Source organism: Seriola aureovittata, chromosome 1 (genome assembly GCF_021018895.1).
Source record: "Seriola aureovittata isolate HTS-2021-v1 ecotype China chromosome 1, ASM2101889v1, whole genome shotgun sequence".
Taxonomy (NCBI): domain Eukaryota; kingdom Metazoa; phylum Chordata; class Actinopteri; order Carangiformes; family Carangidae; genus Seriola; species Seriola aureovittata.
In genome coordinates, this window is record NC_079364.1 from 29,994,496 (window position 1) to 30,008,496 (window position 14,001).

Below are 14,001 nucleotides of genomic sequence, written 5' to 3' on the forward strand. Positions count from 1 at the left end.
CATGGAGGCGACTCCGGGGAGGTGCAAGAATGTGAGTGGTTTGGTGTAAGGCCAATATTAAATACAGGAGAATTATTTCAAAATAAAACAGAAAATCATAAATAGAAAATCCAAACATCCAGTAATTTTAGGGGCAAATCATGACAATTATAGTGTTGAGTTCCTAACTTTATATAATAATGACAACAACAACAACAAAAAAAAAAAAAAAAAAATAATAATAATAATAATAGTATAAAAAAAATTCAAAGAGAAAAAACATCTGGGAAAAAAACTGTTTTTCTTCCTTTTCACCAGGAGCATGATGGGAAATAATATTAAAGGAACCTAGTCTGAGAAAATGAGAGACTAAAAACTTGTTGACACATTGTCTTTGGATGTGAGGTGGCGTCAGACTTTAGTCTTTTTTAAACTCTTCGAGTGTAAGGTAGATGTTAGATGTCGAGTTCACCAGGTGCCCTCTGATACCTGCCATCTTTCTATTGACTTTGTCCAGTGTTTTTTATAAAAAAATTAGTAATGATTAAACTAAGAAAAACAGCACATTTGAAACGTGTTATTTTACCCAGCAGCCTCCCTGGAGTGGAGAGGATCAGTCACTTGCAGAACAAGCTCACCTGAACAGAAATCTATGACACAGCTCCTTCTCCGATCGTCTGAACAGACGAATGACAAGAGAAACAAACGCTCCCAACAATCTCCACTCTACCTGCCGAGCAAAACCCCACTGATGGAAGGCAGCGGCGGGTGGGGGGAGGGGAGGGGAAGGGGGGGGGGGGTGCAGTCACTGATATACATGCCGTGCCCTTAAGGAGATGACGGCCCCTGTCACAAGGCAGAGGGCCCTGTGACACGCCGGGATATAAATCTACACAGGAGATAAAGAAAGTACATGATGAATTAAGCTGGTGCATATAAATTCTTAAGAGCCTCCATTTTAATGCCGGTCATTATTCAACAAATTTTTCTAAGAAATGCCACATGGGCAGGAACAAGTAATTAGGGGGAGAAAAGTGAAACTGTCACCCGTAATGGTTTACTCCGTCGCCTCACCTTATCAAGGGAAGGAGAGAAAGAGAGAGAGAGAGAGAGGCAGAGGGAGAGAGAGAGAGAGCTCCATGGGGCCATGCTGTAGCTACCAAACTGCCATTAGGCCAATTCTGAAGACTAAGTGTTCGGGAGCTGCAAATCTACCCACAGTCTCAGTCGTGCATTCAAAGCATTGTTAAAGGGGGATGTTGTTTTCCTCACCTCCTCTTCTATCAGTCTCTTTCTCTCCCTCTCTCCTTTTCCCCTCTCTCAAATCGGCCAAGGCCTCAATAAATCTGTGGTCACGGGGGATATTGTTAGTGTTGGCCAAAGTACTATTAAAATGAAGGGAAATTTATGGATGACACTTTGTAACAATTAATCAGGAAATGTTGATTAATAAAGTTGGTCGGTTATTCTCCTGAAACCGAGGGAGGCTTCGCCACATTGTCAGGCTGATCATTTTATTCATTATTTTTGATTAATGTACCCAGATACCCTGACTCTAAGAGAAGAGGAAAAGGGGGGGGGGGGGGGGGGGGGCACTTATCCCCTATGCAAAATCATAAATAGTGAATGAGTGTGTATACCAGTATAACCTTGGCCGTGGCAAAGAGATTTGAGGGGAGGGCGGGTGGGAAGGGGGAGGGTGGGGTGGGGGGGTGTGAATGAATGTGCGCATTCAGCAAAATAAACTGCAAGTGGGGATTAAGGAAACAAAATTGTTGGCGGGGGGGTTGGGGGTGAGGGTGGGGGGGTTGATGAACATCACCTCTCTGGACCTGTCCGTCTTTGCTGGACGCCCATGATTAATTAGTTTGTTTAGATACTCAATTAGCCCAGCCATGCAGAGAAAGGTACGGAGAGAGAGCTCCGTGTCTGAGAGAGGATGGCGAGATGAAGGGTCAGGGAGGGGGGAGGATGGGGGGGGGGGGGGGGGGGTGCAGAGGTGTGTGTGTGTGTGTGTGTGTGTGTTTGTGTGGGGGGGGTGGTGGTGGCACAATATGAGACTGAGAGAAACAAGGGGAGGGAATTAGGGAAAAGTGTAGATTTGATCCAGATTGTTCTCTCTCTCGTACATCTGATGGTTCTGTCAAAATCCTGTGTCAGGGCTTCTCAAACTTTTCTACCATCATCATCCTCCCACATTCTATGCACGGTACAACACAAACTGATCTGTACTCATCTTATGTTCAACTTCATTTCAATCATTGCGCTTATCCGAAGTATTTTCACACCAAGGCTGAATTTTAGGGCAATGTATAGATACTCACATGAAACCTGGTACAGTAGTTATGTTACAGCTGAAACTCTGCTGTCAGAAATGAGCATGTGACCCACTGAAACCCATGTCTGTTAATGATGTGAAGAGATCAAGGCAGAGGTAACAGCTTTGTTGTCATTTATCAACCTAACCAACCCAGTGTACATCAGATTTCAATAGTGTCCTCCTGGACTTGAAATCAAAGTTGGGTTAGGGTGAGGGGTTCAATAGAGGGTCTCTAATCCGAGCAAGCTGAGGGGGAATGTGACCATCCGTTCAGCTCATTTCAGCGCCGACTGACCATCAGCATTAACGGAGAGAGTTTTAGTAAGCTACATTCGCTTTTCTGTTGACTCGAATGGGAACTTCAGTGAAAACCATAAAACTGAGCCAGTTCTTCCTGTTGTGTTTTGGACTGGAGATACTGGTGGGTGGTGGACGTAAATCACAGTGACTAGACTTATATAGAGTGCTTTATTAACAGCTGTGGACACTATAGAGATGCCGTTCCTTTTACAAATAAATTGAGATTAGTCAAAATGTCCTTTACTGTGAAGTTCCTTCCTTGGCACCAACAACTGAGGAGGAGGAAGATGGATGGGTTTGGATGGGAGCACCATCTTTACTTTCATTATGGTGCTGATCTCTTTTTCAAGTTACTGTAATCCATGGAATAAACAAACAAAGTCTGCTGAACCACGACTTCCAAGTAAAAAGCAACTAAGAAGAAATCACCAATAACTGATATTCATCATCTTCATGAATAGACATGGCATTTGTGTTTGAAAGTGAGTAAGGTTTGTGTAGATAATACACGTTCTGTGTTTGCATGTGTCTTTTTGTGTGTGTCTAAGTGATATTTATTTGGATGCAGTAAAAGTAAAACATTTATTTCTTGCTTGTATTCTGTCTTACATACACATCCAGAGGAACAACCCACTGATTGCTCTGTGATGTATCATATAGGGATGAAACTGAAGGATTTCTGTCCGTGTGTTCACCCATATCCACACAGGGTCAAGTACGTGTTCAGTCAGGAGCAGTGTGGTGCCAAGAAACCCTCTTTCTTACTTTGTCACATCAGATTTGCTAAAACAACTGTGAAAACACAACTGCTCTCTCTGACTGTCTCTTCTCCTTTGTTCTCTGCTCTGCTCCCCTCCCATCCACTCTCTGCAAGCTGGGACAAATGGGTGCTTTGGGACAGTGTGTGCATCTGTGTGTGTGTGTGTGTGTGTGTGTGTGTGTAGGGGGGGGTGTCTCATTGTGTTATGTGTGATAAACTGCTGTGACAGCAGAAATGTTTGTGTGACAAGCGCTCCACGGTTGGAGTCCATTAGCTGCCTCTTTTGAGTCTCTTTGGCGGGTTATCACTCTAACACACGCACACACACAGACACACACACACAAACACACACACACACAGACACAAACACATACACAGAAATACATATACTTAAACACTCACATACACATATACACTGCACAAACAAGACAGCTTACTACCACCGTTGGTGCTTGTGTCCTAGCAACATGTGTCTCGGCATCACTGTATGTATACGTGTGTGTGTGTGTGTGTGTGAGAGAGTGTGTTTGTGTGTGTGTGTGTGTGTTTAATACATAAAGCTTACACTACAAGTACTCACAAGACATTACGAGCCATTTTAAGTGCATTATAAGAACAATCTGAGTACATAATCATCGCTGTCATGATCTGGTATTATACACCCAAACTGAAAAAATGATATGTCCTTGTAATGCAGCATTACATTTTCAAATATTCTTTTATTAACGTAGCAAAAGCAGTAGTGGGGTATATAAATGACCTAGCGACCTTGTTCTGTCCTTAACATACACAGTGATGGAGGATGAACTAATAATAACTAAATGTGCTATTCTGAGCAAAATTTTGAATTACTCAAACTGTTTTTAAGAGATGGGATTTTGTAAAGAAGGAATGAGAAGATCTCATTCTTTCAACATGTAACTTAAAAAAAAATAAAAACACACTGTACACTTCCTTCTGTGCTGCACCACAGGTAAATCGGAGATAACAATCATCAACAACAATTGGAGAGACAACAAGTCATTGATCAAGCTTTATGCCCCATTATTATCTTGCATTACCCCCACTGTTCTGTTTGTCATATACAAAACATAAAACACTTCTTTATTTGGTGTAATGAAAATGCTTTATGGTCATTATGGCCCAGTTTTCAGCAAAGGGAAAGGATTAGCACTTAAATACTTTTCGACATATAAGGATTGAGTAAGGTCAGAAGCACAGGGGGGAAAAAAAGAAAAGGTTTGATTATTCTGGGGAGCTGTGGGTGAGGTGGTAGAGCAGGTTGGTCTCTGTTCCCTTGGTTGGCAGTTCAGTCCCCGGCTCCTCAAACCCAGGGTTCAGTCAGGGGGCACATCTGGAAACCTGTGGCAAACCAACTATCTGGACGATGCTCCTCTGTGGTGACCCCTGACAAGAGCAGTCGAAAAACAACCAAAACATTACTATTATCATTATTATTATTATTATTATTATTACACATAGAGAAGTGGGGTTTGTGTCAACAAAACACAAGACTGTACATATATTTATGTATATATATATATATATATACATATATATATGTATAAACAAGAAAATAAACCAAAAATTGAAAAGGAAAAAAAAAAACAGTGATCTATGTGCATATTTGGTCATATATTTCATGATCAGTGGATGTCAATATTTCTCAGGTGTTTGGATACTGATTTAGTTCACCATTTTGCCAGCAATGCCTGACCATTTAATTTGACTGTCCTATAAGTTATCATGAAACGTGTGCGCTGCATATAACGCCCTTTAAACTTATAGCAGGCAAAGACACACATCATATAACTGCGATGTTGCTGGTTTGATTCCAGTTGAGGACGTTTGCCCCTCTCTTCCCCTTCATTCCACTATCGAATAAAGTTAGAAATACCTAAAAATAATCTCACAGAATAGCTAGTATCAATTGCATGTGTACTTCTTTTGCCCTAAAAATCCCAAAATGCAATGCAGATTTAACAAATTTCAAATGTCACCCACCCACCCACCGCAGCACCAGTATTTTAGTAAAGATAGTGGCCTTTCATGTTCTCCCTCAGTGCAGTATCAGTACAACATGAGCCTCCACCTCTGAAACCCAGTAACCCCCCCCCCCCCCTCCGCCGTGGCTCTGCAGTGTTCGGTGCAAAATCAATTCTGGAGTCCAAATTCCCCTCGGACCAGCGCTGCGCTCGTATCACCAATGTCTGCCGTTTAGCCTGGCTTCACTTCCCAAATGGTCCTAACCTTGAGGGACTTGTTTGACCACCCCACCGCGCCACCCCCAAATCACCCCCCCCCCACCCCCCCACATTGAGTGCACATGTGCACAAATGCACACAGGTACACACTTTTCCAAACCAAGTGGATTGAATAATTGATGCCTGTCTTCTGATGCATTTGTTAAGCCACACAAGTCAGACAGGGACTGTCAGAAAGTGCGAGTGAATGGGTGTGTGTGTGTGTGTGTGCGCCGTTTTCAGCGTGTTTTCCAAACCGCCCCCCCACCCACATCATCACAGAAAACATGTACTGTCCCCTCCAACATTCATCATAAACTCCATATGTTGTTTTTTCCCCTCTGTCTCTCTGTCTCTGTCTCTCTCATTTCATTCGCCAGAGACCCAGAACTGACAAACACACAAACCCTTTCTGATGTGAAACAGTGGACCAGACGAGCTTTTAGACCTCTTGCACTGACAGTTGAGGGAATAGAGTGTGGAAGGCTGTGTGTGTGTGTGTGTGTGTGTGTGTGTGTGTGTGTGTGTGTGTGTGTGTGTGTTTGTATGTGTGTGAGAGCATGCAAGTTTAAACAGACAATAAGAATGTGGATTTTCTTTTTTACAAAAAGAGGGAGAGAGATGTTGACAGATGAAACAGGGAGAAAAGGCAGAGATGAGCTGGGGAGGCTGAATTCACTTTGTATATTTCCAAGTCAAATGTCTCAACTGCTCTGCCTCTGTGGTGGCAAAACTGAGCTTGTGTCTTGTTTGAGGGAGAAGATTGTCATAACAAAAGAGGGATATCAGCTTTTTAAAAAAGACACGGGCAACACCAAGGACATGGCAGAAAGTTGGTTTTACCCTTGAAACACACAGAGATTTATCACAGGAGACAAAAGTTCTGTTTAAACTCAGCTCATACTAATGTGAAGTTAACCTGCGAGGTCACTAATTATATTACATCAATAGTGGTTTTGTTTGCTGTGAAGTGGTAAGAAAAAAAAAAGAAAATGCAGAAAATAACACGGCTCCATCGCGGCGAGCAGCTGGTGAAAATGACAACAGAAAGACAACAAGAGTGGAAGGCAATAACAAACATTCATCAAAACTACAGGGAGGATGAGGCTATTCATTCTAGAGGCAGGGAAGAGAAATATCATCAATATTTGACATTGTTTTATGGAGAAGCCACTTGATTTCGTCCCAGGTCCTGTGCTGGTGACCAGCAGCGATCAATTACCATTGACAAGATTTGTGTACATGGAAGGCCTTCGCACTTTGTTTCGCTCTGCCCTGCCTCTGTGAAGTTGCCTCCTCTGAGATCACAAACCCAAGTCCTTAGTGAGTGCTCCATCTTCCCTCTGACTGCCTGGCATCATTACTCTCAGCCCGCCTGTATGAAAAGGATATTGGACTAATTACGCGGTGTGGTAATGTGATTCAAAGTCGTAACAGGCCTTCTGCATTCTTGTGTTCAGTGAGCACATTTACTGCACATTTAAAAACCTTTCAGAATTATAATGCTGAAGTGAAACTTAAAGGTGTCATCCTAAAAATATCCTCTGCAGGTGAAGTTACAGTGGGAGATAGTTGAAGCTTTTTGATTATAGTGCAGCAAAAGGCATTTTTCTTACTTAATTGTGAATGTGATGTTGTTCTTCATGCATATGCTGTGTGAATATTTCATGGTGAACTACAAAAAAAAGGCTCCCATATACTTATTTATCTGCAAATACATCCCTCATTAGCATTTTGACAAATCTGCAAATCAGGAAAATGGAAAATAATTTCTTTCTTCAATTTTCTGTACATGGCGACTAAGGTATGGTCAAGCTCAGGGAAAATAAATTCTTATTTAGTTATGTTTTTTTGAACGTATATACATTTGTGAAATAGCTCAACTATATGAAACAACTTAAACTGACTTTAATAATGATCCAGTTCCCGTTCACTATCCTGCGCTCCATACTGTGTGCACTGGCACTGAACATTATCATCGGAGTGTACAATGGTTGGATATGCATAAAAACAAACAAATGCATAAAAAGATAAAGTAACATATAGTCAGAACATGATTAAATATTATATCTGGTTTAATTATTTGAACTGTTAACTACCTACCCTATCATCTGATAGTGGAATAACAATGTTTGAGTAACATTTCCATCTGAATCAGTTGCTCATGGCTTCTCATCGCCTATTAATTACCCTGTTAATTTTACCTGTTCTGTTATTTTCTGCACCTCAGGGTAATACAGTATTAGTGTGGCATTGATGTTAACAGCCTTGAAATACCAAATGGACGCGGCCTCTGTCAGGACAGTTTAAAAAGTGTCTGACAAGTTTTCACCACCATGTATACTAATGCAGCACCTCTGACCTGCATTAGCTAATCAAGGTAATGATTTTCACCTGTGAAAGCTTAAGTGCCTGTTTTCAGTCAGCTTGAAGTAAAACATCTATATGCATGAGTCCTCTGTAGCTGCCATTCTGCGCTCTGCGTCGGTGTGTGTGTGTGTGTAAAAGGGTGAGCGAGGTATTGTTACTGAGCTGAACTGTCATTTGTTTATTCAGTCGTCCACCTGCCAGCTGACGTTGACATCTTATTGACTGATGTAATCATATGATATTCAGCTAATTTAAAACCACAATAACAGGAGCACATTGTGGCTTCACTGTGTTATTCTGTGTAATATTCTAGTAGCTGGTGGCACAAGGTTTCTGCCCTCAGGTATTTTCGCTCTGAAATTCACAGCAGATATTATCTGCTACTTTCATGGTCCCCTTTTCTGAGCCCATGAATGAAATGAAATCTTTCTCTGCAAATGCCTTGTTGTGTGGACGATAGTGTACAGTACGAAGAAAAAAGATACATGGATTCAATACTGTGTATCTCTGTCGGGACTCGTCCACCACTGCTCTTGTTTTCGGAGCTGTTTTGTATTAAAGGCTGTGTTTGTTTGTTACAGAAACAGGTATCGTGTGACAGCTGGATTTACCAACATGTGCAGCCGATCACTGATGTTGAGCTCAGTAGATTTTTTGGCTACAAGACAAAAATGTAATTTGTGATCATTCAAGTGAAATACTGCATGAATGTTGACATACAAATATTTGGATTGCCAAATCATTCTAATTACTGTAATGCTGTACTGGAATACTCGAGTTACATCATACTGTCAGTGGCAGGACCACTTCATGTCATGTTTTTTTTTTATTTTTTATTATATTGAATTTTTCAAAAACAAAACAAAATTAGGAAAAAAAAAAGCCAGACTAGAAAAAAATACAACATTTCAACTTATATCATCTCATCATTAAAAGGAAAACATATGATAACGAATACATACATTAGATATCAAGTAAAAGGGACCTCAATTAACAAGTTATGGAACAGACTGTTTGCGTTGCACATGCGTGGTGGCTGCATGTCTGCATGTCTGCAAATGTGTGCATGTTCACATCAACTGTGTCTGATGCATTGCTGCTACTGCCAGCTCTATCTTTCTGCAGGCTACTTAAAAGTTGGATTCCTTTTCTTTATAAATTATTGTCTGATTTATTTTTGACAGAAAATGTCACTAAAATGTCACTGTCTCCACATCCGCAGCTGCTACAATGGTTATAAAATATATTCACACTATGACATATTCATATTAAGCCAAGACATTGAAACTACAGTGAAAGGTGTCAATTTAATGTAATGTTGCTGGTATGATTTAAATATGGCATCAACAGGTCTTTTTCTCTATTTCATGTGATAAATTGACGCAGAATCTCTAGATCACATGATGCAGTCAATTTCAATCCCTGACACCAGGTCCCTAAACCACCTGGAGAAACAACAAGTGCTGGTGGCCTTCCATTCTTTGAGAATTATCCTCTTTTTAACTAACACACCAAACATAGGAGTCTGCTGTCCAGTGTGTGACAGTCTGAGAGAAGCTTCAACAACCAAACAAGACAACTAATGCATCCGGTTCAATCTGAAGATCAGAGATTTTACATACAATAATTACATAGTGATTGTAACATGCAGTAGGTCAGTAGAATATTACAAAGATGACCAGAATAACAGAGATTGTTCAAAGTAGAAAAATGTGTAGAGGATTTCAGGACTATTACTAGGACAATTAAACCTACTGGGAAATGTAAAACATGCACATATATCAGATGGTCTTGTGTGGCCTAGTTTCCAAGTTCCATTGGTCATTAGAGCCACAATTTGATCTAAAAGCTGATGGAGCTTGTGCTGCTTTTTTAGATTTAGATCTACTGTTCTACATAGAACAATACCTGGAGGACTATAGTAGAACCACAGGTAGGTTCTATTACATTCCTCCATGTATTGCTCTTCACTTTTTTCGCCCTTTCTTCGACCCGCAGAGCTTTTTACTTTGTGGATTATGCCGCTTACAGCTAGCACTTAGAGCTAGCACATTCATCGTGGAAGTGTTGACGGTGACCAACAGTAATACCGGATGTATAGAGAATATTTTTTGCATTGCTACATAACTCACTCATAATGGCTGTGTGAATGGCTGGTCACTTTAGTCTAGTAATGTAGTGTGGGTAACACCAGTGCCTCTGAGTGCCACAGTGCTAGCAGGTGATTTGTAGCTCAGGGAGACTAATGAAGTGGTCGCTCTGCCACCCTGCTTCTTTTGCAAGATCAATTCGGCGTCAGGGCACATACAGCGGCCGCACTTTATGAATGATGGAAACCTCCTTAGGCCATCCATATAACCTGAATCCCCGGCATCACTAGGCAGCCCCATCCCCCCCCACACCCCCTCCCCATCCCCTCCCTCCTGCTTCCCTGCCTCTGCTCCAGGAGGCAGGGATTCAGCAATCTTTCTTGTTTGGAGAAAAATACATTACCATCGGCCTCCTCGGCTCTCAGGCCTTGCCCAGCGCACACACACGTACATATACTGCACACACTCCTGCATATAGCGTGACACTGAAGGAAAATAGTTAACAACTGTGTCTTTTGGCAACTACACACACACACACACTCCATCTCTTGCTTCTTGTGTGTGTGTGTGTGTGTGTGTGTCCTACCATCCAACCCACTCCCACCCAGAGCTGTCATCATTAGTGCATGTGATTTGATGGACTTGACGCGGAGCCTTTCCGCCATGCTTTGGCCACGATGACATCCTCTAATATAGAAAAGGTGTTCAAGAGGCCGGAGAAAAGAGGAGCTTTTAAACTGTTAATGCATAATGCGATAGATGTTTTAGTCGGCGGATGATAATGAAAATGAGCTGAAGCAGGCGAGCGAGGGAGCCAGTCGCTCTCTCTCCCCGCTGGCCTTTGATCCCATCCAGTCTGGCTTTTAAAGCATCTGCTTCCGTAATGAGGACGAGTTTACCGTAGCCGATGCAGATTCAGGAAATGAATTCAAAAGTTAATGGTGTATTTGTCCCGATGATTAAAAGCTGCGCCTTGTTCTTTATGACACTGCTGATCCTCGCCATAAAACAGGTGGATGACGGAGAAAAAAAAAAAAAAAAAAAGTATTTATCATAAGTTATAACAATTATCCTAAAATATCCAGGGAGTAATTATGCCTGTTTTAGTCATGGGTATATTCAGTGTAGGTGCTTTTAATGCAGCGGGATGAGCGAGGCCTCGGGCTGGCGGTGCACAGGCTGATCTCTCCTTCAGCGTGTGTCCATAAGAAGAAACTTGTCAGGGGTGTTTTTTGTTTTTATGAGATCAGAGTGCAGCTCATCTGAAGGCGTCAGTGGCTCTCTGAGAGCAGGGCGTCATATATAAAGTTGTCATGAGCCGAGACCTCCAGCATGGTTGAAAGGCAAAAGTAGAACAACAACGAATACTTGCCCGGGTTCTCTAGCAGCTATTTCTCTTTTATTTCTCACTTAGATTAAAATATAAAGGAGTAAGAGGGAGGGAGGGAAATTGAGACAACAGAGCGGGAGTGAGAGGGACAGAGAAGAGGGAGTTTGAAGCCTTTACTGTTAATCTTAACTTTTGAGATTGATTGGCTCAAGCTCCCTGTAAATCAGCACCTACACGGCGGTCGTCTTCTTTTATGATAATCCGGGTGTCAGCAGCGAAAGAGGGAGAACAAAATAGGTGGCAGTGGGGGGAAGGCGTCGTGTAGTCGTCCAATTGAACCCAGCTGATAGCCTCTCTCCCTCCCTCCTTCAGCATCTCTCACCTTCCCTTCATCTTTCTTCTCCTGGCTGAGAACAGAAGATGAGCAGGAGGAGTGTTTAATGTTTCCTCTGATGCCAAAACAGAATGAGCTTGGCCCCGGGCACCTGTACTGTAGAGAATGAGCTATATGCGGATGATGCTGTAGTTTAGAATATTTTATTGTTGGCGGAAACTAGAATTCTTGTTTTATCAGTAAGAAAACTGATGTCTAGTGTCTCACTCTCACACACACACACACACACCCACCCACACACACACGCATACCCACAATGGGATTCATTTAAGGTAGTTTTATGCTCAGTTAAGTTTCTAGAAATCCTGATTTCAAATCTAATAGATGGATTTACTTTTGATTTAAGGCTGCACCTAACTAATATTATCCTTGTCTTGATAAATTTTCAAATAATTGCTAAATGATGTAGTTTATAAAATTTCAGCCAATCGTGAACAGTGTCAACCCTCTAGAGACTAAGGTGACGCACATAAATTTCCTCTCGTCCTTCCTGTCGGTTTATGTCCTGAGGGCCGTTACAGCTGCAGGTGAAGAACCTGTCAGTATTGAGCATAAATGTGCTAAACGAGCGCTGTTCATTGAATGCCTTCATTTTTTTCTGTGAACGTGTATGTTTGTAACTATTGAATGTGAGCGTCCTGGCGACCTGCCTTTGGCAACAGCGAACAGCAATTTAAGGCACCCGGCATGTGTCCGGTGTCTGGTGCCGGCCAAGCAAACACCGCAGCTCTCGGTGCTGCTGAAGATTTCCAACGGAAACAATCTCACATTTTCACGTAAATTGTGTCCGCCGGCTCTGAAAAAAAAACACGTCTGAAAGTCAGCTACATCAGGAACGCATCTTAAACGACACGTGGAGTTGTTTTAGTCGGTGAAGTGGCAGTGAGGGCTGGGGATGAACGGGTAGACGGAGTTTCAGGTTATGTACTGTGAACCTGGTTCAAATTCAAAACGGTGAACTATGAACGTGAACTAGTTCATTTTAATGTGTGAACTGAACTTCGAGCTAGCACTCAGGAAGTGTGAACTTACACAACACTGGAAGCTCTAACATAACTGTGACTAATCAACACCTTATAAAGTAGTTATGGGAAAACGTATTAACAAACAATAACTTGTTTACACGTCCGGCAGAAGCACGGCAACATTAACATTCATTAGAAGTCATTGTTTCCGGTCAGCTGACACAATATAGTCCAATATTCACTGTCTTTTTTTCTTTTTTTTTTAGCTCCGTACAAACTTCTGAGGAAAATATCCAGTAAAGATGGGAGTCATAAAATCACCACAATGAGCTGGAAGACATGAAGCAGCAGCAGGGTTGGTGATAACTCTCTGTGGGCTTTACATCACACATAGTTATTTGATCCATTGTTGATAAAAAATATGAGTTAGTGCAGCTTTATTAAACTTTATGCCACTTAAATTTTGATTAGCTAACATATGATTGCCTTGCTAGCAGAAGAAGCAGTGTGTTTTATTGTTTTTATGCATGAACAGTGGTGTGACAACGTTGCAACATTTTACACAAATGTTCCTCTAAAACGTTTCTAACTTGTTTTTTTTTTTTTCCCCACTTTGCTTCCAAATTTATCTTGATTATAACAATCCATCTAAAAACCTACTTTACACCCAGGTTTTACATTTTCATAACAGATAGCCTTTTTTTTTATGGAGCTGTAACTTCATTCTAAATTATAGACAGACTGATACTGCAAGAAGCCAACTACATAAACCTTCATTCTCTTCCCCTGCCACACATGCACAGACTAAAACTACACTGCAACATACACATGTACCACAGCTGTTTGTACCACCACACACGTGACACACTCCCTCACACACACACACGCGCACCAACACACACACAGAGTTCCTCCGGAGCACCAGGGAATTAAGGTTGGCCAAGGGATACGGTATCTGTGCAACAGTCGCAGCAGCGACACTGAAGCCCTCTCCTTGTTTCCCCTGAGTGTTCTACATTTATTTTTCCTTTATATATTATTCAAGTTCAAGTAATTAATTCAGGATATCAAATCAAGATGTAGGAAATCAATCAAGAGCCTTTTTCAATCTGCCTTTCATTAAGCCGAACCCCCGGTCCTGGCTGAGCCTGTAGCGGAGCTGGCCCGCACTTCTATGAAGACAGACTGAAACACTTACGTGGCATCCCGTCTGCTGGAGAAGATGACTGCTTCGCTTCGCAAGGCCATGC